Consider the following 27347-nt stretch of genomic DNA (forward strand, 5'->3'; position numbering starts at 1 on the left):
TACCAGAGGAACAGTCAAACTCATAAATCGAAAATAAACTGACAACGCCATGGTTAAAAATGAAAAAGACAAACAGACAAACAATAGAACACATGACACAACATAGAAAACCAAAGAATAAGCAACACAAACCCCACCAAAAACTGGGGGTGATCTCAGTTGCTCCGGAAGGGTAGGCAGATCCTGCTCCACATGTGGCACCCGTCGTGTTGCTCATGTTATAACAAGCCGGTAAATAGTTTAATTCGGTAGGTCACATTCATGAAAGGGAAGGGGATTGTAGTTACGACGTAAGGAACAAATCCAATATCATCTGTGAAACGGTTATTCCATAACGATCAACCAACTCGTGATGGCGTCCGTAAAATTTACGAAGGGATGATTTCAACTTCACCATTTTGAGGCCGACTTAACTGTATATGTAGAATCCTTTATCTCTAGTTCGATGGGATGGATGCTTTCAACATAATCAACAAATGACACAGTTGGCAATTATTTTTGAGTATTATGCAGTGGGATATCTGTGTCAGAATATGAGCATTCGTTATCTACTTCTGTGCAAATTGCACGTCTTGCGGGAAATTTTCGAAACCAAAAGTTTGATAAATAAGTTCGATTAAACATTAAGGAGCATGAAAAGCTGAACATCAACTGATATTTAAGATAACAACAAATAATGCCAGTAGGTAGCGTATAAAGAAATGATCGATTAACATCATCTAATCAGGCCGTTTTCTCGTTTAAATTGTTTTACATTTGTAATTTCAGGGCCTTATAAAGCTTGTTATGCTGTATGTGTTTTGCCTATTGTTGAAGGCCGTGTGGTGACACATACATGTAGTGGCTAACCTTCTATGACATCCGGTCTTTGTTTGAGACGACTTGTCTCATTGGTAGTGACACCACAACTTCATATGTTTATATTGACAAGTTTTTGTTATCTTTCTTTGACTTATTATTTCAAACGTGGTTTCTTCTAGTTGTAGAAATGAATATCATATAGTTTATATGATGTTTGTAATGTATTTCTCTAAAGACACACACGTTAAAAGTGATACATTCAGTATACACATTACTATATCTGATAATCGGCATTGTTTAAAACTCACAAAAAATGGGGAAAAAAAGGGTGTAAAAATATATACAATGGTTGACTGGCAAAACAATAAAAAGGAATAGGAAATGAATACCCCATTCCTCCCGCACATCTAGAACTTAATATATGTTTATGATAATGTAAGCATTAGATTTGTCGTCTAGAGTAACATCTATGCGATATCTATCTAACAAATAAAACACACATTTCTTGGTCAAATATTATTGTTCTGTCTAGTTGTGCATTTCCCAGAAAACAAATGTTCATTATCGATTATTGTTCAATCCATATTTAATAATTCGGATCATAAAGGTTATTATAATATGTGAACTTATGAATTTAACATGTGATGAAATTCTTCCTGTACATGAATTCAAACGAGCAAATTGGTGTTCAAATATACAAGTCAGCAAAAGAAACGATACAAGGCGATTCATTGTCCATATAGTATGAAATTAGAAGAACGGTACTAGGTTAACACATGTTCAATTGGTCCTCTTCGTGTATATTTATATCAAATTTACGCTTTCGAAAATGAATGCCGAGTTTTTCATCCTTTTCTGCCAAAAATGATCTTTGTGTTCAATGACACGATAGCTTATCACTTTCCATTTAGTTAGATTTTCTTAATCATATGCATGATTCAACACCAAGATGCATTTTCACAAAGTGCTAATCAAACTCGATAGAAAGAAAACCAAGATAACTGTCTTCCATTTGTCCATATAAATTGAGTTCAGATCAGCATACATATAGGTTTAAAAATATAATTCAGTTAGTATTTTCATACTAATGTGTTTTCCAGAGTTGCACATATTTTTCTCGACACATGACGAAAAAACACGTATTTTATGAATGTCTTTTTAAAGATTAGATTTTCCAGAAAATATCCTCTGCTTGCAAGCATTTAAATGAAATTTAGTTTTGTTCCAAGAATCATGAAAACTTTCATTCGATACTGCTTTGCTAATTTTTGCTGAAGTTACATTGTATTTTCTCATGACAACTAAAGACACGGAGTTTGCCAGATATGTTTTATCCATTTAATTGGAACTTGATGCATTGTTACTAATGATTCGTTCTTATAAATACAAGGATGATGTTTATCATTGTTGTATTTGTCTCTTAGTTCCCCTAATGAAGGTATAAATCCCTCAAAATTATGTAGTTTGAATCCTAATTTATTTACACACAATGACAAGTATATATCTTCCAGATGAAAAAATGGAATATTTCTGGATATATTTACAACTTTGGAAACAACGTTAAAACTTGTCATGTAACCGGTGCCTGAACAAAAGCCAGGATAATTATTTTGCGGGTACATTTCAAAAGATGTATACCATTTCTTTGATCGTTTGTCTCTGTTTGGTCTGCGACTCTTAAAACATCTTCCACCAACAGAGGTTTGCAAAACATCCTCATTTTGCTTAATCAGAGTGACAAGACGAGGAATGTTAACATACATATCATCGTCAGTCTTAAAAATGTACTTTGTGTTGTTACAGAACTTTACAGTCCATTGTAATCCCATAACAGATTTTAGTGTTAGATTGTGATATGCATCTTTAAAGTTTCCCATTATAATGTCTTTTGTGAGGAGATTTTCTTTTTTCAGCTCTTTATCCAAAGGTGATTCTCCTAATAAAAATGCATGTCTTAACCTTCCAGTATTATTTTTAGTATAGGTTAACCAAGTTTCTCTAATAGCATTTCTCTCCTTATATTTTGATGGTGCTGACATAATTAATATCAATATGTCAACGGATTCATTCATTCTTTTACATATATCTTCGTTATTAATTAAGAAATGAAAAGTATTATGAAAACAACCATCACACGTCAATGGCCTAACGGTTGCATTTTCTATCCTACTTCTGTTACTTGTTGCAGTTCCATCGAGAATAGTAAGTGACGTTTGTTTTACTAATTCCATACTTTTGACTGAAAAACTGGATGAATTTGTATCAAAATATTGTTTCTTTAAAATGACAGTAATATGCGATGAACGACCAGCTAGTTCTATGAATTGTGCATAGTTCTTGGAAATGAACTGGTACTGTAGTATTGGAAACAAAATACTATATGAAATAACACATACAAACAGGAAAAGAGCAACTTTGCTGCTTTTTATTTTTGTTACTATGATATTCATCCTGTCTTAATGATCTTTACAGCAACCTTCTGTTGAAAGCAAGCCTAAAAAAGATGGTATGCAGTAGTAAGTGTGATAAAATATTCATACAATCACAATATGCAACGTACGTATCAATATATATTTGTAACTTGGGTTATGACTACTACAATTAAAACATCCTTAGTCTCATATGACACATATTCAATTACAGTTACTAGTAATCAAATCGTGATTGCGCAACTAACAAAAAGTGATAAATATATCAATTATGTGGTCATTTTTATAAATTTCCTGTTCACAAAACTTCTTATCCCAGGCATATATTACCTTAGCCGTATTTGCATTAAGTTTTTGGAATTTTGGATCCTCAATGCTTTTCAACTTTGTACTTGTTTTGCTTTATAACTTGTTTGACATGAGCGTCACTGATGAGTCTTATGTAGAAGAAACACGCGTCTGGCGTACTAAATTATAATCCTGGTACCTTTGATAACTATTTAGTAATAAAGAGTGCAGTGCTCAGCTCAGTCCATTTGAGACACATCAAATTATGTATATTCCAAAATTTAATAAGAAAAACAAGCTGTGGGATGTCAAATAAATTGGGAGTAATATACTCCATCTGTATGTACCTACATCATGTTTAAATAGAAAAATTAAAACGTGAAAAATGAAACCATCTTTGTCATAAAGTTTATTTCTCAACTGTTTTGTCTTAATCTATAAGTCAAGGTATGAATTGTATATATTTTCAAAGCGATAAATACGATCAACAGTCACCAAACTGTATTTATTCATTGAGATAATCGTTTACATGAAAGGAATAGAGAGGTTAAAGAAAGGATTAATACAACTTAGTTATTGGCATTTTTTTAGAAGCCGTTGCGTCTACAACACTTCTAACTATCGTTACAAATGTGTTTCAATGCAAAGCGACATCTTCATGTTTGATTGTCATTTGGTATTTTTTGTTAAAGCATAAGTGCCTTGCTTACAGAATATATGTGTAGGACTCAAATCTATGGCGGGTTCCAAATCTATGGCAGATTCCTAATCTATGGAAAATATGACGTTACAACCGCCGAACAAATAAAATCTATGGCAGATTTTTGTTTTATCCAAATCTATGGCAGATTTAGGAATTACGTAATTTTCCGGGAAAAAGAGTAAAATATAACGTCACAATAAAATACCGCCATTATAAGTCGTCGCCGACTTCAACAAAGTTGTTGGCTCTCGAAAAGGAGTAGGTCCGGTAAGGACCGATTTTGGCCTCAAATTTCAGGTTCATCTGACAAAAGATTTTGACCACTTTTCAAACACTTAAGTGTCTATTTCATTTGAATCATTTAGTTAATGTGAAAGATTTGAACTGATTTAGTCATTAAAAACGATCCGATTCAAGCTCAAATATGAAATATCAACCAAATGTGCCGGAAAATGTCACTTTTCGGATGGTTTTTGTCAAAAATGAAAGTGGCCGCATCCGTGTTCATCCACAACCTTTATATATGTTATGTATCATTATAAAATACAACTTCCATTTCAATATTAACCCTCTCCCTTTCACACCGGTACAGCTTACCGGTGAAACCAATTTCAAGATTTTTTTTGGACATTTAGACATGTTTAAACGCCATTTGCGGACGTACATATGTGGTTAAGGGCTCAAATTAATCCTCAGATAACCAGCAATGCGATGTAATGTGCATCAAACCTCTATCATTATTAGTTAATAAACAAGTCGCCCCTTACTGATGGGTAATTTTTCTGTAAAAACCATTTATTTTTCTTCGAATTTTGAGGGATATTCTCAAATAGAAGTGCAAAGAAAACTGCTCTTTTAAGAGGATTTATGTCTTTTTTCAATAACTGTGCAGTGAGTTTTTGAAGAATAGTATTAAACTAATAGTTCTAACTTGTACACTAGTTGCAAATGTAATTTTTAGTGTAGCAGCGCAATCACAAACTTGAATTACGCTAAAAATCTGAAGTCATTTCTTAAAGATATTATGGGAAAAGAGACAAAAACCGCTAAAATATTCTGAATTTTTTTGGCAAAGTTGAAATAGATGTAACAAAACATGGTTTCGTAAGTGTTGCGGTATACTAAAGTTGAAAACACTTTTGTTTGAATGAAGAAACATGTATATTTCAATGAAAAAATGACAGTTTAAAGAGTGGATTCCTCCTAGATTTGCGTAAAAATCATGCATTTGGCAACAAAAAATTATCATCTAAACACATAATTCCAAAATGAAAACAAACTGGGTGAGAATCTTTATGTTATTTTTTTTTTTTCATTTCTTTCGTAGTAGTAGACTTAAGTACTTAAATTTTGATAAATTCACTACAATGTCAGTGGCGCAGGGGTACGCTGATCTATCTCAAGGCGCTAAGATTAAGAGTTCGAATCTCACTGCCGGAGTTGGAAAAACAATTTCCTATATTAAATGTAACTTAACTTAACTTTACTTTCAATTTCAAAAAGGAAACCTACGAATATTTTTTTTAAAAGAATGAATGTGCAAAATTGCCCCCCCCTTTTTTTTTTTACCCCCTTTGCTCCATCGGGCTCGGTCAAGGGTGTCCCAGATCGAGCTAGCATTGGTAATTCAATGACTTTTCCCTTGTAAAAACAAAGTTAAGGTTGCTGATTGATTGAAAACGAATTAGACAAATAACTAGGGTCCAAGTTTGAAATCGGACAAAAAGAGCGTCTCGATTTTTCAAGGCCTATAGCACGTTATGCGTCTATTGATACCACTATGATAACTTATATGGCTTCAACAGACTCGAGGCATTGTGTTTCCATCAAAACCTATCCCTATTAGTCCACCAATATGTCTCTGCACGACTTTTTGCCCAAGGATTTCGTATTTTTTCACTTTTTCTTCAACAGTCACGTGACTTTTGGAAATATACCACGTGACCAAAAAATGACGAATTATCGTCCAACTTAATTTTTTGAAATATTTTACCAATTATCTTTCATTTGACCCCATCATGGCATGTGTATGACCATTGATGCGAATTCTGTATTCATTTAAACTTCGATAATGTATTTTCGATAAGTAAAGGTCTAAAATGCATGAAAGGGAAAGGGTTAAGGATGAACACGAATGCGGCCACTTCCATTTTACACGAAACCGTCTAAAATTTAACTAAAATGCTAGAATTGTGAAGAATTCAGTTATTTAGCATGACTTTAAGGTGTCAGTACCCGATATATGTTCATTGTATAGTCAAATATAGCCCATATTTATGTAGCAGAAGCACTCTACTGTTCAATAAATAACTAAAAGTTTACATTTTATCAATTTTGTAAAACTGCTATATTTTGAGGCCAAAAAGGGCTCTTACTGGACTTACTCCTTTCCTACAGTCCTGTGTTTAAAATACTCAAGAGCACACTTTCCGCTTTCCCTCTAGAATAATTTTCCAATGGTTTGAAGGAAGATTTGATCTTTTATCCATTAGGGAGGCAATAATTACGCGATCAAGAAGACAGCTTTTCTTAGTAGGGGATATTTTGGAAATGGAAATAAAGTAAATATTTTAGCGTCTACGGCTGGCAAAGTATTTAAAGTGAAAACATGAAAGTACAGGATACCCCCTTGACTTAAATCGTCACCAGTTAAAAAAGATTGATTAACTTTGAAATACAAATTGCTAGTATGTGAAAAGTCTTTTATTTTAAAACTGTTTAATTTTTTTTTATAACAAACTGCTTTCTTCTTTGTTTAGTGACTTCTATTTTTTCTTATTGGTTTAATTAATGGATTATTGTTCGCAAATATAATATATTTTCGGGTCTTTGAAAAAGAAACACTTCTTCAAAAAAATTATACTAAGGTATTAATAATCAGTCTCGATTTCTAATTCTCTGTTATGTATAAAAAATAATAATTTTGGTTTGTCTCCCTTTGAGAATATAAGAACTTTTGTCTTATTAGCATTTATCTATATTTTTCAATTGTTACAGTAATCACCATATACATTCAATATGTTTATTTATCCTTCCCCACTCTCAGTAAAAGAGGGACTAAAGATACCAGAGGGACAGTCAAACCCATAAATCGAAAAAAAAACAAACTGACAACGCCATGGCTCAAAAGGAAAAAGACAAACAGACAAACAATAGTACACATGACACAACATAGAAAACTTAAGAATAAGCAACACGAACCCCACCAAAAACTAGGGGGGATCGCATGTGCTCCGGAAGGGTAAGCATCTCAGTACCATCCGCACATAATGACAAACATTTTTAGAATACTGTCAATTCGTGTTCACGGTCATCACTAATAAAACAAACACCAAGTACAGTTTTTCCTTCAAACAAATGTTGTAAATCGTTAAAAAATATACATAAAAGAACAGCGGAAAAAATCACCCATTTACAAGCAAATAAATCTTTTTTCTCGACATTAAATCTAATGCGTGATTTTACATTTTTCGTACATATTGTGACTTACTAGTATACGGGAAAATTACTATTGTATAATTCTCAACTAATTTAAATAACAAAAAAAATCCCTGAATTAAAGCAAAGGCTTTTCAAAATCGACAAATGCTCAGTAAATGTTTTCTTCCTTATAAGTAACACACATGAATTCAATGGAAATAAATTATCATTAGTTGAATATCCATGTCTGAAACCTGAAACCAGCGTGATCTGTTTAGTAGAATAGAATAATCATCAAGACAACCACATAATCTAGTGTTCGATATTAATAAAGGGACAGTAAATTACTAATGTTTAAGTAAATTTAAACTATAATTCAATTTGAAACTGCAATTCAAATTTTAAAAGGTGTATTCTTTCTTTTGTCAAAAGAGTTCATTAACTTGTAAAAAGCTTTCGTGAGACAAAATCAATGTGTTTCGATGAGGAGTTAAACGAAACACTCGTATGCAATGAACGATTTAAACATTTTAAAACGTTATACGTTTTTTCTTTAACGGAACTATATGCACAAGCACAGATAAGCTTATAATATGAACACCATTTTCTCAATATTTTTTTTATTTCTATTTCTTACTTTGGGAGTCGTTAATAATGTTTCGACCCTCTTCCCCATATTTTACATCTGTAAAATATTATCAAAAATTTAAATAAAAAATCATACAAATAATTTGACGACATCATTGGAACCAAACTTCAAGGAAATGATGAAATCTTCTGTATGAGTCATAGTTGTAAATTTAAACTACAACACATCGGGTCACTTCGGTTTTTATAGTGATTAAGATTAAAGCACAACGTTCACTGCTGTGCCCCTATTTTGGACATTTTTACCTTCTATGTCTGATTGTTTTGTTAACGCATCATTGTTATTATAATGGAATGTGATGCGACTGTAATACAAGGGAAAGGTTTAGCTAGCTATAAAGCTGGATTCCATCCAACATTTGCTACATACGAGAATGACTAGAATGCCTGCACCAAGTAAGGAATATGACAGTTGTTATCCAACCTTTGATTTTTCTATTTTATAACTCTCCGTTTTGAATTTTCCTCGGAGTTATTTATTGTTGTGAATTTTTTTTCTGTACCAAGTAAGGAATATGATAGTTTTTATTTATTCGATTAATATATTTAAGCTTCCAATTATTCCATTCGATTACTGATTTTCTGTTTCGAATTTTCATTGGAGTTTTGTATTTTTGTTATTTTACTGTACACTGGTGCTTATGACTGTTATAACTTTTTTTCCGACTCCTAATCGTGTAAGAAATAAAAATGAAGAACTTAAGAAAGGGAGAGACATTCTGAACCCTATTCCTTTAGATGTTATGGTAGAGTCTGAATATCCTGTACACTATAAAATGAATTCATTTGTATTTTGATTAGTTCTCAAAAAAGTAAAATAACAAGTACAAAATTCATAACAGAAAGTCCCTTAGCAAATGACAAAATTTAAAGCTCAAACGTATCAAACAAATACAAAACAACTGTGATATACCTCACTTCAGACATTTTCTTATGTAGGAAATGGTAAATGAATTAAACTTGGCTTAACAACAAGCTAAATATCTCACGTGTATGACAGTTCTGTAAAATAACACATATTGACAACAATTTGTGAGAAAAAGTAACAGACAAAATGAGGGGGGAGGGGTGTAAAAAATTTGGGTAGAGCCCTCAACATTATGTAATCATCTTAATCACAATAAAAACGAAATAAACAGGTCTATTTTGCGCAATTCTTAGCAAAGTGAGTTCAGTACAAAAGAGTCTGCTGCATATCTCTTTACTAGCTGCTTATATACACGGAAAATATGCGTTTTCCAAAGAAGTATGGTAGAGCAAAGTCAAAAATGTACGTTGGATGTTTATACTTTGTGCAATTCTGTTTTTTTTTTATAAATTTGTTCATTAATACTATTTTCCAGCATGTTAGATTCTTGAGATTTTGAGTTTGTAACTAGTAAAGTGCTCTTCGAGAATTTGTAACAAATTAAAAGTAATTTTTGCCACTACATTCTCTACTAAATGTTTCAAATAACCGCTTTACCAAAAATAAATTCATCATTCTTTGTTATGTATAGCTTAAAAATAGCATAATAGCATTAAAAAGCCATTCTACCTGATTCTTGAAACTCGTTAAACGAATAATCAAGTGCCGGTGTTAGAAAAAAAAATTTGTTCAGAATCTTTCTGTGAAGAAAAGCTCTCGTGAGTTCTTTCAACTGAAAGCTTATCGTTTATGGTTTTTTTTTTTATTCGATATCACTTGGCGCCATTTTAATAGAATGTTTTGTTTAATTTGAATGGCAATTAAGGGTAATGTATTAGGCGAATAACACAACTCAGTCAAAGATGTCAAATGTTTTTTTTATGATAAACATTTCCTAGAGGAACACGAAATCTGCTCCCGTGTAATATAGCAAAACATCAAGCTTTGCTCAAGCGAACGCATACAAATTGCTTTGTGATCTGAATGTCAGTTCAGAGATGTTTATCACGTGCTTAACATTCGTCAATCGAAGGTTTTATCGATTAAATGTATGAATGAAAAGTTAAAAAAAAAAATACCGAACTCCAGGATAAGTTCAAAAAGGTGTCTTCATTAAAAACTGACAAAATCAAATGTTAAACTCTTTTAACAAACTCAGCAAATGGAAAATATGTCATATTCCTGGCATGGTACATGCATTTCCCACAGAAAATGATTGGTTAAACCTCACCACTCGTATTCCAGTGTTTCTAGTTCCGTAATATTGACAAAATGTATAATTATCATTGTTCTAGATCTAGTACAATGATCTGGCAGCAAAACATATTAAGATCAATTGAAAATGGATTGACTTATCAGATAAGTGTACTTACAATTTTATGGGTTTTACTACTTATGTCTTGTTCTGATATTTCATAAAAAATATTGAAAACTGTAAAACATTATTGATGCATTACACAAAAACATGAATCCAAACCGAAAATCGTGAAAATTCATTTCTTCATGTGCACAGTAAACTTCAAAATCCTAACCAGAGACAAAGAAATACACTGTATGTAGTTTTAAACGATATGGTTGATTTGATAAGGACATCTCATAACATAACATAACAATTGATTTTTGAAATGAAATGAATGCTAACGGTATGGAAATACATGAAAAAAAATAACCTTTATTATTGTCAACCATTTAAATCTAAATAGAAACATTTAAAACTACGGTAATTCTGTAAGCTGTATACTCAGTTCTTTAATTAAAAAGTAGAATTTGATGATAAAGAACTAATAAAGAAAAAAATCCATACAAAAGTATTTCACCCGAGACAGATCGAAATTGTTCGGATGACTTCGATATAGATCAAGTATTGTATGCTATTTACCAAATATCTTTATTTCTAAAATAATTTATCTGGATTCATAAACAAAAGCTAACAATCTTTTAATGCATTCAATTATTAGTTAAATACGGTGGGAGTGTAAGATTTGAAAGATTAAAATGCTGTTTACTTTTTTATTATGAATTGTTGAAATTAGATATTCTTGTATACTTGTCGGAATATAAAATACATACATTGTATGACGTTATACCTTTGTCGTTGGCATGTTGTCTGACAAAGATTATCGTATTGTAAGATTGTTATCAATTGTATATCAATCAAAATCAAACTCAGTATTGTAAAGGTTAGGCTAAATTGTGTATAATAAGAGCAAACAGGTTATTGATGAGCCAGGTCTATTTTTACTCACGTAATTGAGGGTCACACCTGATAATAATGTCATTTATCATACATCTTGTATATGGTACTCCGATAAAGTCGTCGGGTTTTGAGTCACTTACAAGATTAACTCTTGTCACGCAAAAGTGTAAGAAAACATTATAATAAAATTAACGGTACTAATTTTCTTGCACCAGATGCGCATTTCGACAATACATGTCTCTTCAGTGATGCTCGTGGCCAAAAAAAATGAAATTAATAACTATTAGGATTTGTGTCTGACTTAAAGATTTTAAAATGAGGAACAGAACGATAAAAAATGAAAAATGATACATGTTTTTCCTTTTTGAAATTTGAAAATGAAAAGTTTCAGAGAGTCTGTCCTGATAGAATAATCATAAATGAATTTAGGACAGACTTTTTATGCAAAATTGTTTACTCTATTCATAATGTTGACAGTTTTATATTTTTATGTACATGTAGTATTAGAGGAAACTACACATTTCATATACATGCATTTGAATATGACTGTTGTTATCCATTTGTTTGATGTTGATGTAATTTCTGCTTTTTGCTATGTTTGTGTATAGTTTTGAGCAAATATATACGACAGAAGAAACTCTTCAAATTGATTAACTACAGTGTTTTCTGTCTTTTCATCAGGCCTATGTTCTCCACGGGAATATTGGTAGCGGAAATGAATAATTCGTAGTAAAATAATATACTTATTACGGCACAATTCAGCAATGTACAGAATAAACTATTGTTGTATATTTACATGTAATTCCCAACGTATTCTCAAGATACTTGTCTTATAAATAATTTGTCATGTAAATTTGCATAAATAGGCGGAGCTGATCCACGGGGGGGGGGGGGGGGGGGGGGGAACTCTTCCTATTATTGGGTATACCGAGATGTGCCAAAAATATGTGTCATAATTTTGCGAGATTTTATATGAAAATGACCCTTATTTTTAATGACACCCTATATTAAAATGCATTTATATTTGATAACTGTATTTTGATTTGAGGTATGATTTACATATCATATATAAATATGCTATTGAGAATCTTACATTATTAATGGTCAATTATTATATTAAATTAAATCAATTCATTTGAAAGTTCACCTTTCAAATAAGTTCCCAAATGAACCCCGGAAATTTGTCTCCTGATTTGTTCTTCAATAACGTTTTGACATCATTAAATCTATGACGTCAATTTTCAAGTACACAAACAAAGATCAATATGAAGTTCGGAATTCAGTTTGGTGAACCCATCCAAGCAGTATTCATTGACGAGGATTGCTGTTTATATGAATTAAGACAAATCATTGTTGAAGATGGATTAAAAGTACCGGATTTTTTCAATTTTGTGTCAAAGCAAGGAGTGATGATGAGTTAGTGCTTATATAAGCATGGGTCATATTTTAAATATTGTATATAAGTATAGGTCATTCTTTCTTAAATATTTATATAACTATAGGTACTGAATTTCAGTGAATGTTATATTAAAATGGGTACGTTTTTTTGAGGCAAAAATGGCACACCCGTACCAAAAATATATCGAAGTTACCCCCCGTGAGCTGATCTCAATAATAATATTTCGCATGTGCTTATATGAACTAGGATAAGGAATTGCCAACCGGTATGTGTAGAGTAAATAATTTAGACCATGCGAGGCATACAGCTGCATTAAAAATTCACAGAAACTATATATAAATATTTACACATTTAACACTCTTAAAACATAAAACTGATATTAAATCATTAATTGGGAACCACAATTGCACATTTACAACAGATGTGTTTGAGCCTTTGATTTGTTCCATTTGATTAAGGACTTTCCATTTTGTATTTTCCTCGGAATTCTGTGTTTTTGAGTAGTTAACCTTTTGGCTATAGTTCATACGATGTAGTTTTTCATTTGTTTTAAAATTGTTTAAGACTTTTAATCCGAGGATTTAAACCTTTAAACTGATTATAATAGTTTGTTCGTATGTTGTACTTTTACCTCACTACCTTTGTTACGGTAAGGGTTTGGGACAATCAAACAAATCTTCATAATTTATATATATGACATGATTAAAAAAAAATACACAAATATTTCCCTGCTCTACAGATTCCGGGTCAATTGCATTTACGAGAATATAACTACGTATAAACGGTTATGCTCCGCCTGCTAATTGGTGTAGAGACAACATTCAGCATAAATCTGAGTTAAATGCCAATTAATCAAGAAACTTATTTTAAACCCTTTCTTTCACAATCGTAATACTTACTTCATTACAACGAGTTTAAATTACATTTTTTTAAATAAAGCGAAAAACTGTTTGAAATTTAATTCATTTTTAACTTGTATGCAAATACGCTGTTGGATATTACTTACGTAATAGTTATTGAAAAACTGGTCATTATCGTGATACACGGACAGCCCTTAGGACAGTGGTATTGACTGAGACATCGAAAATGACTAAGCCGTTCAAAGTAACCTCGAGATAAAGTACAAAGAGTGCAGACCGGTCATAGTTTAACATAACTATAAGTCACTGCCATTCATTTATGTGCAATTTTTCAGTATATGAAATACAAAATAAAGATTTCTATAATTTATTAAGTAACAAAAACACATGGTAAACAATTCAACAACAACTGTAATATAAAAAGAAAACAGGAAAATGTTCAACTGGAAAAAATACACATAGTTGTACATGTATAAATTAAGTCTTTAGAATCATAGAAATCGAAGACTCCACCGGACACATTTTGAATATTAATGCTTTGATAATTTCTGTTGCTCATGGACTCTTTTTTTTAGTAATTGTTTTGCACATTGTTTTGATAAGCGCTTATTTCTTTCAATACTTTATCAAAGTCTGCAGACTCAATGATAACACTGTCATCGAAAAAATCAATATCATCAAGTTGCATACATGTACTAGATGAATTAGTGTTTTTTTTGGTACTGCAACAGTTGTTGGTGCTCTAATGGCAACAGCATTTCCTGTCAAAGGAGAAATGTTGTTGACAGTGCTTATTACATTGTTCTCGGTAGACGGTATATGTATATCTGCCGTATTATTGAGTAATGACGAAGCAAGAATTTTGACATCTTTTTCTTTTGTGGGAGGGAAGAGTCCCTTGAGTAGCTTTCAATACTTTGAAGTGACTTGTGCTTAGATACAGTTTTGATTTTTGTGTCCTCGAAACCACTTTTACTCAGAATTGTTATAGATGTAGATCGTATGGAGTAATAAGTATATACTTTTGATAATCCCGCACAATTAGAGATTTTTACCATGAATGCACCTAAAGTATTTTTTCCAAGTGATTAGTTCTCAAACCATGTCTCATCTGCTGTATGGTAATTTGGTCGCCGACGCTGAAAAAGTACACCATATTTAGGGTTCAATTTCTCTAAATTAAAATTATAAGATGCATCATTGCGATGATTTTTTGCCAATTCTGATTATTTTTTATTTATGAATTTCTGACCCGATCCATCACAATCAACCACATAGGAAGTTTTTGAAAGTTCTCTCAGTCCTTCCCTTTCTATACGGCAGCAAAAAAACATTAGACCAAACCAAACCATTCTGATTAGGACTACTGGATCTGTTTTCAAAGTTTTAAATAGTCACAGATCTTTGCCATATCTTCATCATTTATCACAGGTCTGTGGGTTACATCACCAAGACCACTTTTTTCAAGTCTAAACAGACAGCTTCAAACATAGCCTTACTACGGTTATAAATTTCTCCGCTGATAATATCAATCTCCCGTCTACGTGACGGTTCAGTGTACTACCTGAAAAATAAATGGCACATATAAATACATATTCAATTTACTATGTTTTGTACATTTATCATGTTATAATATATGTAAAATGTACATGAATTAAAGCTAGTTATTCAAATTGAGCTTCAGTGTACTCCCATCAGAAACAAGGCCTTTAATAGCTGACTATGGGGTATGGGATGTGCTTATTGTTATTATTTTCTGTTTCATTTGGTTTCGTCTCTTGTGGAGAGTTGTCTCATTGGCAATCATACCACATCTTTTTTTTTGTACCTACTCAGAAAATCAAATGCAATGTGCCTTAGGAACATGTAAACAAATTGATTCTGGTTCAAATGCATTGATATATTAAATTATCAATGTACACAGTAACATATATATCTAAACTGCAGTCTTCTACAAGTAAAGTTCCAGAAATATCGACCCCCATTACTGTTTTTGGCAAACCGTAAACATTAACAAACGATGAAACAATGTGCAACTCGAGTATACCTTTGAATGCCGGCTCGAATTAACCTCAAGCTTTGAACAGCATATTTTTCTCCATTCTTGTTTCTCAGTGATGGATAGAATTTTTCAAGCAGTTGATCAAGAGTCATTTCGCGTCAATGGCCACTATCGTCTGGTAGCTAGCCGCTGACATGTAAAAATCATGAAAAGTCTTGACTGCAAATTTGGTGGCTGCTTTAGTGCTCTCAGCATTCTTGTTGTATCTCTGTCAGCTTCCGAAAGAACAGCAAAACGGTCATTAGAGTTGTCTGCACTAGCAGACGTGTCTTCCTTTTCCTAAGTGTAAACACGTCTGAATCGCGATTGCGTTTTATTACGCGACGTCACTAAAAAGAGAAACCATGACCCACCGGTCATTATCGTGTAAAAGACTGTTAACGACCGGTTTTCCGGTCCGTTTTGTACTGTTAATGACCGATGGAATTTATTACTGAGGAATACAGAATGTCATGTGGCCCCTTTTTATCCAATAAGAGAAGTTTATTCTTAACCGATATGAAATAATTAGCAATCAAGTTCATATATTAGTGCCTTCGATGATAAAAAGTCTTCATCGAATAGTCTCAGTATGCAAATATTCAAAAAGAATAATTACATTGGTATCACAAATACCAATTATTAACACAACATAGTGTTTTGTTTTAGAATGTTGTCCCTTCTAGATAAATATGTAAAAAGTAAAATTTTTGACAAGGTACCCAATTAGCCTGGAAATACTGTGGCTAAACACATATATATGTCCATAAAATGTTGAATGAAGGAATATTCTCATAATTGCTAATTCTCTTTTAAAAAAATACTGAAAATTAAACTTCCGGTTTATATTTTGCTTCAATTGGTCCCGAATGTAACATCGTTAGGAAGTAGCGTCATATGTCGAATGACGTTCTTATTGAGCATGTGACTTCACAGACGTTCAGATAATGTTTTTTTTTCTATAACATGAAATGCAATATTTAAGTTCAGCTGCAGCAATAGGGTTGACGGGTGAAATTGGTTGATGTTGCTCTCACTATTACTGAAACTGGTAGAGTACCTAGATTGTACAACAAAATTAATTGATAAGAAGTCGCGCTTAGCTCCGTTAAGGTTTGTTCTTTATATTGTAAGAGAAAATACAAATACATGTGGATAAATAAACTCATCATAGATACCAGGACTAAATTTAGTATATACGCCAAACGCGCGTTTCGTCTACAAAAGAAACAATCTAGGAATACATATTGATATGAATTCAAGGAACAAGGTATCTAAATTTGCTTCAAATAACAAGCATGTAAGCAAAACCACTGCACAAAATCTGAAATATATCCAATACTTATTAAAAAAGAGGGACGAAAGATACCAGAGGGAGAGTCAAACTAATAGGTAGAAAATAAACTGACAACGCCATGGCTAGAAATAAAAAGACAAATAATAGTAAAGAAGACACAACATAGAAAACTAAAGAATAAGCAACGCGAACCCAATCAAAAACTTGGGGTGATCCAATGTGCTCCGGAAAGGGTAAGCGGTTCCTGCACCACAAGTGGCACCCGTCGTGTTGCTTATATTATTACAAATCCGGTAAATAGTCTAATTCGGTAGGTCACATTCATGAAAGGGAAGAGAATAGTAGTAACGACATAAATAACATATCCGATATCATCTGTGAAACGGTTATTCCATAATGGTCAACCAACTCGTGACGGCGTCCGTAAAATTTACGAAGGGATGATTTCAACTTCACAATTTGGAACTCTTGGTTTAATAGCTTCCTTGTGAGTAGCAATCCTCTATCAAGGAAATCATGATAGGAAAAACAAGCCCGGGAATATCGTATCAGTTGGAAGATATATACACCGTATGCCGGCGCTGCTGAAATGTTGCTACATAGAAATGGAAAGTTCACAATCGGGAAGCTGAAATCATCTCTTTTGTCGTAAAGTTTTGTTTTCAACCAACCCTCATTGTCAATTTCTAGATGTAAGTCAAGAAATGATGCAGACTTAGCTGTATCTGTAGTATTCTTTATCTCCAGTTCAACATAGTCACCAAATTTTGTATTATGTAGTTAGCGAACATCATCTATATAGCGGAGCGTAAAGTTAAAGGATATTTTTATCATTCTTCCTAAGAAGTTCCTGTATGAAGTCAGCCTCATAATAATAAAAAAAAAACAAGAAGAGGGCACAATTCGTTCCCATTGGAATTCCGACAGTCAAAAAACACGTCCTCCAAACGTTACAAATATGTTGTCAATCAAGAAATCGAGCATCTTGATAATGTCAGTTTCAGAGAATTTTTGGTTTGAATCAGAGTGATTCTTTACCAAGTAGGATTTATCTCTCCCAAAAACTAGATACTTGCATCTACGTTCGCCATTCATTTTAATAAAACAAAGTAATACCAACTCTTTCAATTTGTCTTTAAGTTTGGAATGGAGAATACTTGTGTAAAGTGTAGAAAAGTCAAATGTTTTAATACTATATGAGAGAGTCTTAGATTGTATGTACTCTAAAAGATCTTTGGAATTTTTTTAGTATCCACATCTGATTCACGCCACCTCTAGAAAAGACAGTTTCACAATGACTTTGGAGCCCGGCTTTGCTTGCTAATAAAATAGATGTTAATAATTTAGAAAGAGGTTTCGTGGAGCACTTGGAAGACCCAGCAATATACCGTTGTTTGTTAGGACTTTTATGTAGTTTAGGTATCCAATACAGTGATTGAAGATCCAGTCCGTCATCTTTGGTTGAAATTCCAAAGGAACATAGAACAGACCTATGATTATCCAGGATGTCCTCTTACGTAAGTGTCGTGGGGGTATATGTTGAGTTTCCAAGTGAATTGTCAATACCTAATTCATTTATCAAGCAGTTTATGTTATGAAATTTACACACACAAACGTTGTTTGAGTCTTAAAAAAATTGACGTAGCGTGGGTATTGATAGACCCATTAAGTTTGATCAATTCGGATTTATATTAACGACCTCACAGCCTTTATCCATTCGGAAAGAGTATTTACGTCTTCTCTCTCGCGTTAGCCCATTGCCTGAGATAATCCTTGACTGAATCCATCAGTATTTTGAAGTTGTATTTTCAATTGATGGATTTAGGCGCACGATATTTCTGACCTTTGGAAAACAAATTTCGTAGACAAGTGTTATTGACAATGTTGAGGCTTCGGTAATAACGTGACCAGCCGAATTATATGTGAATTTGTAACTAGTACATATATCCCATAGCCATTATCGATAATGAAATAGATAGATATGCTAGACATAGGTGTAATTGAGAAATGAAAAGAACTAGATAGACCTTTTAATTTTCTTCTTGACATTTATGCACATCTTTGTAGCTTTCTAAAAACAGACAGTCATTACACAGATTTTACTGTCTCTTCTTCGAATTTATAAAACTAAAAATTAAACTATCTTCATTTCAGATGACGTCTAGCAGCTAAATCAATACTATGGCAAAATATTTGCTGTGAAACCAATTATGTACGTTCATACACTGACACAGGGTAATCCAACCAAACAATAGAAATATTTATGGTTTGATAAAACTGTCTTGTGGTGTACCATGTACCCTCTAAAATGATGTAGGAAACATAGGTGGCGCAGTATCTAGAAAATGTTGCTGAGCGGCATACATATAACGGTTAGTCATGTTTAGAAACATAGAATATGATTAGTAACTCAGGTCATCTGCTGCTGTTTTCAATTGTGACACTGTGGTTAAATGATATATCCGTACCTTCATGCAGATCTGTAGTTGGATGAAATGCTGAAGGGGGTAGGGGACTCATATTCTGTCTTGTGATGTTATTCAAATCACATTTATTTGAGCCCTGTTAAAATATTTATTTCCGTTGTGACACGTTATAATTTATCTTCAAAGTCAGATACAGTCTTTTCTCCTCAATTACGGCACGGAAACACATTTATCGTCCCTTGATTTTCATTGACCATGAATATATTCCCCAGTGTGAACAGTGTGTTACTTGCCAATTTTTGTTTATACCCTTTCCAAATGTATTTCTTCATGTTTTATTTCTCAAATAGCAAGTAGGGGGATGGAGTAACACTGTAAAATAAATAGGGTCATGAGTTTTAAAGTAAAGGTCCGGCTGAAAAAGCTGTAAAAAGATATCAAGACCCCCTTAACATAAAATTGTCCATATTTTCAGTTAGAGCCGATGATTTTTTCTATATTTTGTCATAATTTGTCCCAAAAGTAGTACAACACACTGTAAAAATATTATTGAGAAAGCGCAGGTGGGATTTTTTTAATCTTCATTTATTGTCTAAAAGAAATGCACTAGTAAATAATTGTGTACTCGGACCTCGTGAGAAGGAAAGATTAAAATTGACACTCTTTAATTTTCTGGACACCATCACGAATTGGTTGATCTATAAGTATACGGTGTGTGTATCTAATCTGACTTATGGCCTTTTTATCAAGTCTTAGATTGTGGTTTAACACCTATGTAGTCTGACTGCTAAGTACCGATAATGAGTGGGAATTTGTATTGCTATATACAAGTTGTATAGGTTACTAGTATTATATAATTTCTTTGTGCGTTTCTCTGTCATGAGGTTTCTTACGGGTGTTTGTGCTGCATATCTGTCACGTAGTGTTGTTTTTAAGCAATACTTTTAACATTGCCATACAAGCGGGTATTTTAACTAGCCATAAAACCAGGTTCAATCCACCATTTTTTCTTAAAATGTCCTTTACCAAGCCATAAATATGGCAGCTGTTATCAAATATTTCGTTTCTATGTAGGTTGGATGTTTTTGTTGCACTTCAGTGTTTCTGTTGTTCATTTGTTTTCCTCTTATAGTTGATGTGTTTCTCTTGATTTTATTTTGCAACCCGGATTTGTTTTCTCTCAATCGATTTATGACTGTTGAACAGCGATATATAACTGTAACCTTTATTTTTTTTTTTAGTCTTATGTAGACGAAACGCGCGTCTGGCGTACTAAATTATAATCCTGGTACTTTTGATAACTATTTACAAATCCCTTGACATAATAATTGATAATTGCAAATTATTTAATGTTATCATTTACTCTTCTTCCCCAACAAAAAAGTTCTCCCATAATTCACTTAACTAGGTTGGATTTTTCTGTAACAATTTATGCATTTTTTTTAAAAAGAAAGGCTTATATTATGTTCTTATTTTTTTATTTGTCTTAATAATCATATCATACTTTGAAACCATTTTATTTAGCTAAGATATAAATAAATGCTTAATTAGTGGTGCATATGACTTTATTTATTTTGCCTATTCCTGTTTAGTTGATCCTTCCAATCTTAAACACCACTAACATGCCTTCAATTTGACAAAAAAGTATATTCATTTTACACCTAATATCAAATGTAACACCTGGGATTTAAAAGCTAAATGTCGTTTAACACATCATTATTCAGTAATCAGAAGATATCATGTATGAAATCTTTATTTAAACGGCTGTAAGATACAGAAAATATTATTTTATGGAATTCTGTGTGAAAATAATGGCTTTTAAAAGCGAATATCTTTTTTTCAGATTTGATCTTATTTCGTACAAGTTTGAGGCTGCTCCAGAAAACAACGTATTGATTCTTTTCTAACTTGTTTAAATGACAGTCACATACAAATCTTACGATACTCATTTATAGAGGTTGATAAAAGGCGTGAAATGTGCATGGGGTCTTTATTGACTGCTGTATTTTTGACATTTTTACCTATTATCCCTGCTTGTTTTGGTCATGCATCATTGTCAATATAATGGGATTTGATGCGACTGTCATCCAAGTGATAGGTTACGCTAGCTATAAAACCAGGTTCAAGAAGATTTGAAATGAATGCCAATGAGACAACTCTCCACAAGAGACCAAATGACACAGAAATTAAAAACTTTTGAACACCGTATTGTCTTCAACAATGAGCAAAGACCATACCACATAGTCAGCTAAAAAAAACGTCCCGAAATGATCAATGTAAAAGAATTCAAACGAGAAAACTTACGGCCTAATTTATGTTCAGAAATTGAACGAAAAACAAATATGTAATATATCAACTAAAGACAACCACTGAATTACAGTTAATTCACAAAAATATATTTTAGATGTTTCTCTTTTTTATAATTTTCACTTGAAAAGTGCTGTTTATTAAATAAAAGGCAATAACAATTTCAAAATGCATTTGCTGCGTGACTGTTAATATCTTTTCTAAAATTTGTCCTTATTTGTCACGCCACTAATAAAGTTTTATAAAAGATACAACAATTAAACTGGCTTCGTATCGATTGCATTTATGGGTAATTTTGTGAATTTGTCCTTAAATAAATGTTCTTTAGTGGATAGTTGTCGTATTTGCAATCTTACCAACTCTCCTTACAGTATATAATGCTACACATGATATATGTTGTCGACATGCATCATGAATCTAGGTAAACCCTAAAAGTTGAAAATCAGTAGTGTATTCCTTTTTCTACACGTATTCCTTTTTCTACATGAGAAAATGCCTGTACCAAGTAAGGAATATGACACTTGTTATCTATTCGTTTGATGTGTTTGAGCTTTTGATTTTGCCTTTTAATTAGGGATTTTACGTTTTGAATTTTTCTCGCAGTTCAGTATTTTTGTGATTTTACTTTTTATACAAACACCTTTGGAACGAAATTCGTCTACCTGTCTTTTCTTAACTGGTGGACAGTGGTGTAATCTATAAAAATCAATTAGGAAGGGCTTCACTCATCAGATCGGAAGCAATCACAAAAAGACAGAAAATCAAAGTATTTATCTCTGAGTACATCATGGTAACTAAATGCTAGTTTAAAGGAAACAAGATTACTATGCTAAAGCGAAATGCCCCTTCCACCCCCCCCCCCCCCCCCGCACTTCATATTAGGTATTGAATTATGTGTCACAATGTGCGATTGTGGTAAAATAGTCAAACAAGTATTTATATTGTGTTATAGATCAAATTTATTCGTTCAGTTCATGTTAACTAATGTTTTATTAATATTTCTGCTTGATCAACTTAGCCATTTCAATTGATATTTTATAGGATGTCTTTCTATGCTGTTTATAAACTCATCATAGATTAAACTACTGTTTCGGTTAGGTGAATGTTAGAGCATGTTAAACTTTTAAAATCTGTGGCATTCTTTAGCACCTGTCCTAACTTATGGAGCATATTGTTCAGTGGTTGTCGTTTGTTGATATGGTTCATAAGTGTTTCTCGTTTATTATAGATTAGACCGTTGGTTATCCCGTTTGGATTGTTTTGAACTTGTCATTTTGGGCCTTTTATTGCTTCTGTTTGGCGTTAGCTAATGCTTCTTTTTGAAGGCCGTACTTGACCTATTATTGTCCACTCTTTACAAATTGTAACTTGGATGGAAAGTTGTCTCATTGGCACTCATACCACATCTTCTTGTTAATATACAAGTCTCATAACTCCCCAAAATTAGACAACGTAAAATGATAGTATAATGTAGTCAATTTCACATTATAGCAAACAACTTTCAAAAAATATAATGACAATAAGGGTCACCGTGATCTTTTTTCAAGGTTCAAGCAACATTTACCTAACTGTCATTGATTATTTATTTAAAGAAATCTTTCGATAGAATTTTGAAACGAATTATGAGATGAAAGGTTTAATAATATACTTTAGGAAACTCAATAGAAAAAAATGCTGTCACTGTCACCGAACTTGTTTTCTACAGGTAAAAAAATACACTAGTAAGTATAAGAAGCGGACACCGGCGGGATTAGGTGATGTTCAAACTATAAATTCAGAAGGTTAATAAATTCTGTTAACAATAACAAAAGTTATTTCAATGAAAAAAAGGAAAACAATCCCGTTCATATTACAATAATTATTAATTATTACCAGGTCATCATTGGATAAAATAACAATCTCTTAAATCGATGAGCTTTTAAAAAGTACGTAACATGATACAGTTAACAGGGCTGATTTGGTTTGAATTATTTTCACAAACGTAATTTCTTTTCACAATGTTGCCTTGACCCGATTGCTCCACTGTTGTGTGGGTTGCTATTATGACGAATATTCTATGTAGCTCCTCCTATGACTTATACAACGGTATGTCTAACAGACAGTCATTGGACAGATTGTGTAAAATACTAAAATGCTGTGGAATTCATTTGCTGACTTTGATTCTGACGGATCTTTGACGGTACAATTTTTTATATTGAAATACCTATACACGTCCATATATTAAGACAAAATTATCCAAAAAAAGTATTTTATCGTGTGTTTTTCTATGTTGTGATGTTATGCTATTGTTTCAGAAAAAGGGAGGAGGTATGGATCCAATAAAACGTTTAATCCCGCTGCAAATGTTTGCACCTGTCCAAAGTCAGGAATCTGATGTTCAGTAGTTGTCGTTTGTTTATGTAATTTATACGTGTTTCTCGTTTCTCGTTTCTTTATTCTATACAGATTCGACCGTTGGTTTTCTCGTTTGAATGGTTTTACACTAGTAATTTTGGGGCCCTTTATAGCTTGTTGTTTGGTGTGAGCCAAGGCTCCGTGTTGAAGGCCGCACATTGATCTATAATGGTTTACTTTTTTTTTAAATTATTATTTGGATGGAGAGTTGTCTCATTGGCACTCACACCACATCTTCCTATATCTATATAGAAACATTTTGTAAAACCTTCACAAGCTTTATTGATCTATGCCGTATATGCCTATAAATTAGGTGCAGCAGTCCACAGTCAGTTTTTTTTATACTGATCGCCATATTTATAACTCTCAGCCACGATAAGAAACATGTACTTAAATTAGTCAACCAGGTCATCTGCTACTGGTTTTTAGCGACTGAATGATATATCCTGATGCAGATGTGCTGTTGCATGAATTTTTCAAGGGCATCAAATGTTTCAAAAAAAGAAGAAACTCTACTTATGTCTGATATGTGGTGTTATGCAAGTCCCAATTCATTTATGCTACGTTGAGGCAGACATATTTCTTTGACTGTTAACACACGAGTCAACAGCAAAGTAATGGCTTATAGCTTTTTTAATCTTTTAATTGTCCATTAAAAAAAAATAACTGTCTTCATTTTTTTTATAATCTATTCTCAAAACTGTCCTCTCAAAAGTCCCTGTTTGCTTTGTAGTATTTCCATGAGACATTCACGTTTAAACTTTTGGATGTCTCATTTTTATAAACAATGATTAATAGTTTAAAACAGTTGTCTTTCTTCAGGTTTTGTAATCAAATGATAGATTAATTATACTTACGCTTTTATTGGTGCTGCTTTATCGCTTCCAATCCTAAATATCATCAATATTCTTTATATTTGACATGGTCACTTATCCACAACTAAAAATACACCCTGCTTTAAAAAAAAACCGGCTAGTCATTTAAATATCATTGCGCAGTAATCAAAATATCTCATATTTGCATTATTTTTTTTAAGGTGAAGTGGATATTCATGGGATTTTCTGAACGACCGTAATACATGATTTCTTTAATAAAACACATATTTTTTCTGCTTTCTCACAAGAATAGTTTTAATTGTTATCTTAAATTAAACCTTATTGGCACTACTACCATATCGCCCTATATCTTCCTATCTCTATTATACATAAATTTGAACATATACGTCTTTTTTTATTCAAGCACAAACCCATCAGTATTTTATTGCTTAATAAACAGCTGCGCCATGAGCGCATGATACGCCCGACGTCTTATGTGGAAGTTTTATGCAACAATCATAAATAGTTTCTGAGAAAGTTTTAAGCAATAACCATATTTTGTTTTAGAGATACGGCGGGACATGTGAAACCCCCCACCCTGTTTTTTTTTTTTACAAAAAACTAAATATTACCAAAATAAAATTTGAATCAAAACCAAAAAGTATACAGATCTTTAGATTAATAGAACAAAGAAGTGTGTAAAGTTTTAAGCAATAATCATAAATCGTTTTTGAGATACGGCACAACATGTAAAAAAAACCTCCCCCTTTTTTACAAAATATTACTAACTCAAAAATGAAATTTTGAATCATCACCAAAAAGAATACAGATCTTTAGATTAATATAACAAAGACATGTGTAAAGTTTTAAGCAATAATCATAAATAGTTTTTGAGATATGGCGCGACATGTAAAAAAAACCTCCCCCTTTTTTACAAAATACTCAATAACTCAAAAATTAAATTTTGAATCATCACCAAAAAGTATACAGATATATAGGGATTAATATAACTAAGAAGTGATTAAAGTTTTAAGTCATAATCAAGAATCGTTTTTGAGATACAGTGCGACATGTGAAAAAAAAACCACACCCCTGTTTTAGTTAAAAAGTGCCGTAACTCAAAAAGTTTAAATCTTATTTTCACCAAAAAGTATACAGATCATTTGACCATCATAAGAAACAACTATATTAAGTTTCATGGATAAGTCGTTCTCAAGTTACGGTGCGACATGTTTACGCCGGACAGACGGACAGACGGACAGACGGACGGACACCGGACATTTGTATATCATAATACGTCCCGTCAAAATTCTGACAGGCGTATAAAAATTACATATCATCGTCCGTAACTTACAAAAATGTTCATTCAGTGTCACCTTTTTATTTTAGAATTTTAACCGTGTGCATATATATTTGATCTTATTTATAAAAATTGAAGCTGCTACGGAAAACATCGTCGTAGTGGTATATACTTCAATGATGTAAGAGAACCCATCTAATTCAGTTGATTTGTTCTATCGATTTTCCAACAAAAAGATGTGAAATGAACAAAAAGTCTTTTTCAATCATCTTAGGTTCAAGCTTCTAACAACGGCCTTTTGTTATCTTATGGAAATTTTGTTTGCACTGTACAGTAAAACCCGAACATAAAACAACTGTAAAACTATTTTGGACAAAAGTGTTACAGCACAACATACGAACAAACAGTGAACATATTAACAAATCAGTTTGGACTGCCTAGACACATCTGGTCGGTGTGACAATACAAACATATGATAAAAAAGACAAAATTTACGAAATACCGATTTAAGAGTACTCGCAGTATCTGAACGTTAGTTAAAACAGAAAAGATTGCTACCCCTTGCAAACCTCATGTTTATATAAATAATGTATTCATCTTCTTTTGTTACAATGCGTAAAGTAAAATCACAAAAATACTTAACTTCGAGGAAAATTCAAAACAAAATGTCCCTTATCAAATGGCAAAATCAAAAGTTCAAACACATCAAACGAATAGATAACAACTGTTCCTCACTAGGTACAGTCATTTTCTCGTGTGGAAAAAGGAATACGTGTAGAAAAGGAATACGTGTAGATAAAGGAATACGTGTAGAAAAGGAATACGTGTAGAAAAGGAATACGTGTAGAAAAGGAATACGTATAGAAAAGCTTAAGGGAATACGTGAAGAACAGGAATATGTGTAGAAAAAGGAATACACTATTGATTTTAGTTATATTCATGATGCATGTATCGACAACACATATTATGTGTAGCGTTATATAATATAAGGAGATTTGGTATGATTGTTAATACGACAACTATTCACTACAGAACAAATGACTTAGATGTCAGCAATATTTATTTAAGGAGCAATTCACAAAATTTCCCATATATGTAATCGATACGTATGCAGT

At 32.4% G+C, this 27347-nt stretch overlaps 1 long non-coding RNA gene across 1 annotated transcript; it reads right to left on the reverse strand.

Moving 5' to 3' along the window:
• Positions 1 to 1000: 1000 nt before the first annotated feature.
• On the reverse strand, positions 1001 to 25116 carry LOC139514452 (uncharacterized). The gene is made up of 2 exons (XR_011662618.1): positions 24975 to 25116; positions 1001 to 3295 (listed from the first exon to the last, which is right to left on the reverse strand). It is a non-coding gene; the product is annotated as an uncharacterized lncRNA (long non-coding RNA).
• Positions 25117 to 27347: the final 2231 nt, after the last annotated feature.

The sequence above is a fragment of the Mytilus edulis genome, chromosome 3 (assembly GCF_963676685.1).
Source record: "Mytilus edulis chromosome 3, xbMytEdul2.2, whole genome shotgun sequence".
NCBI lineage: Eukaryota > Metazoa > Mollusca > Bivalvia > Mytilida > Mytilidae > Mytilus > Mytilus edulis.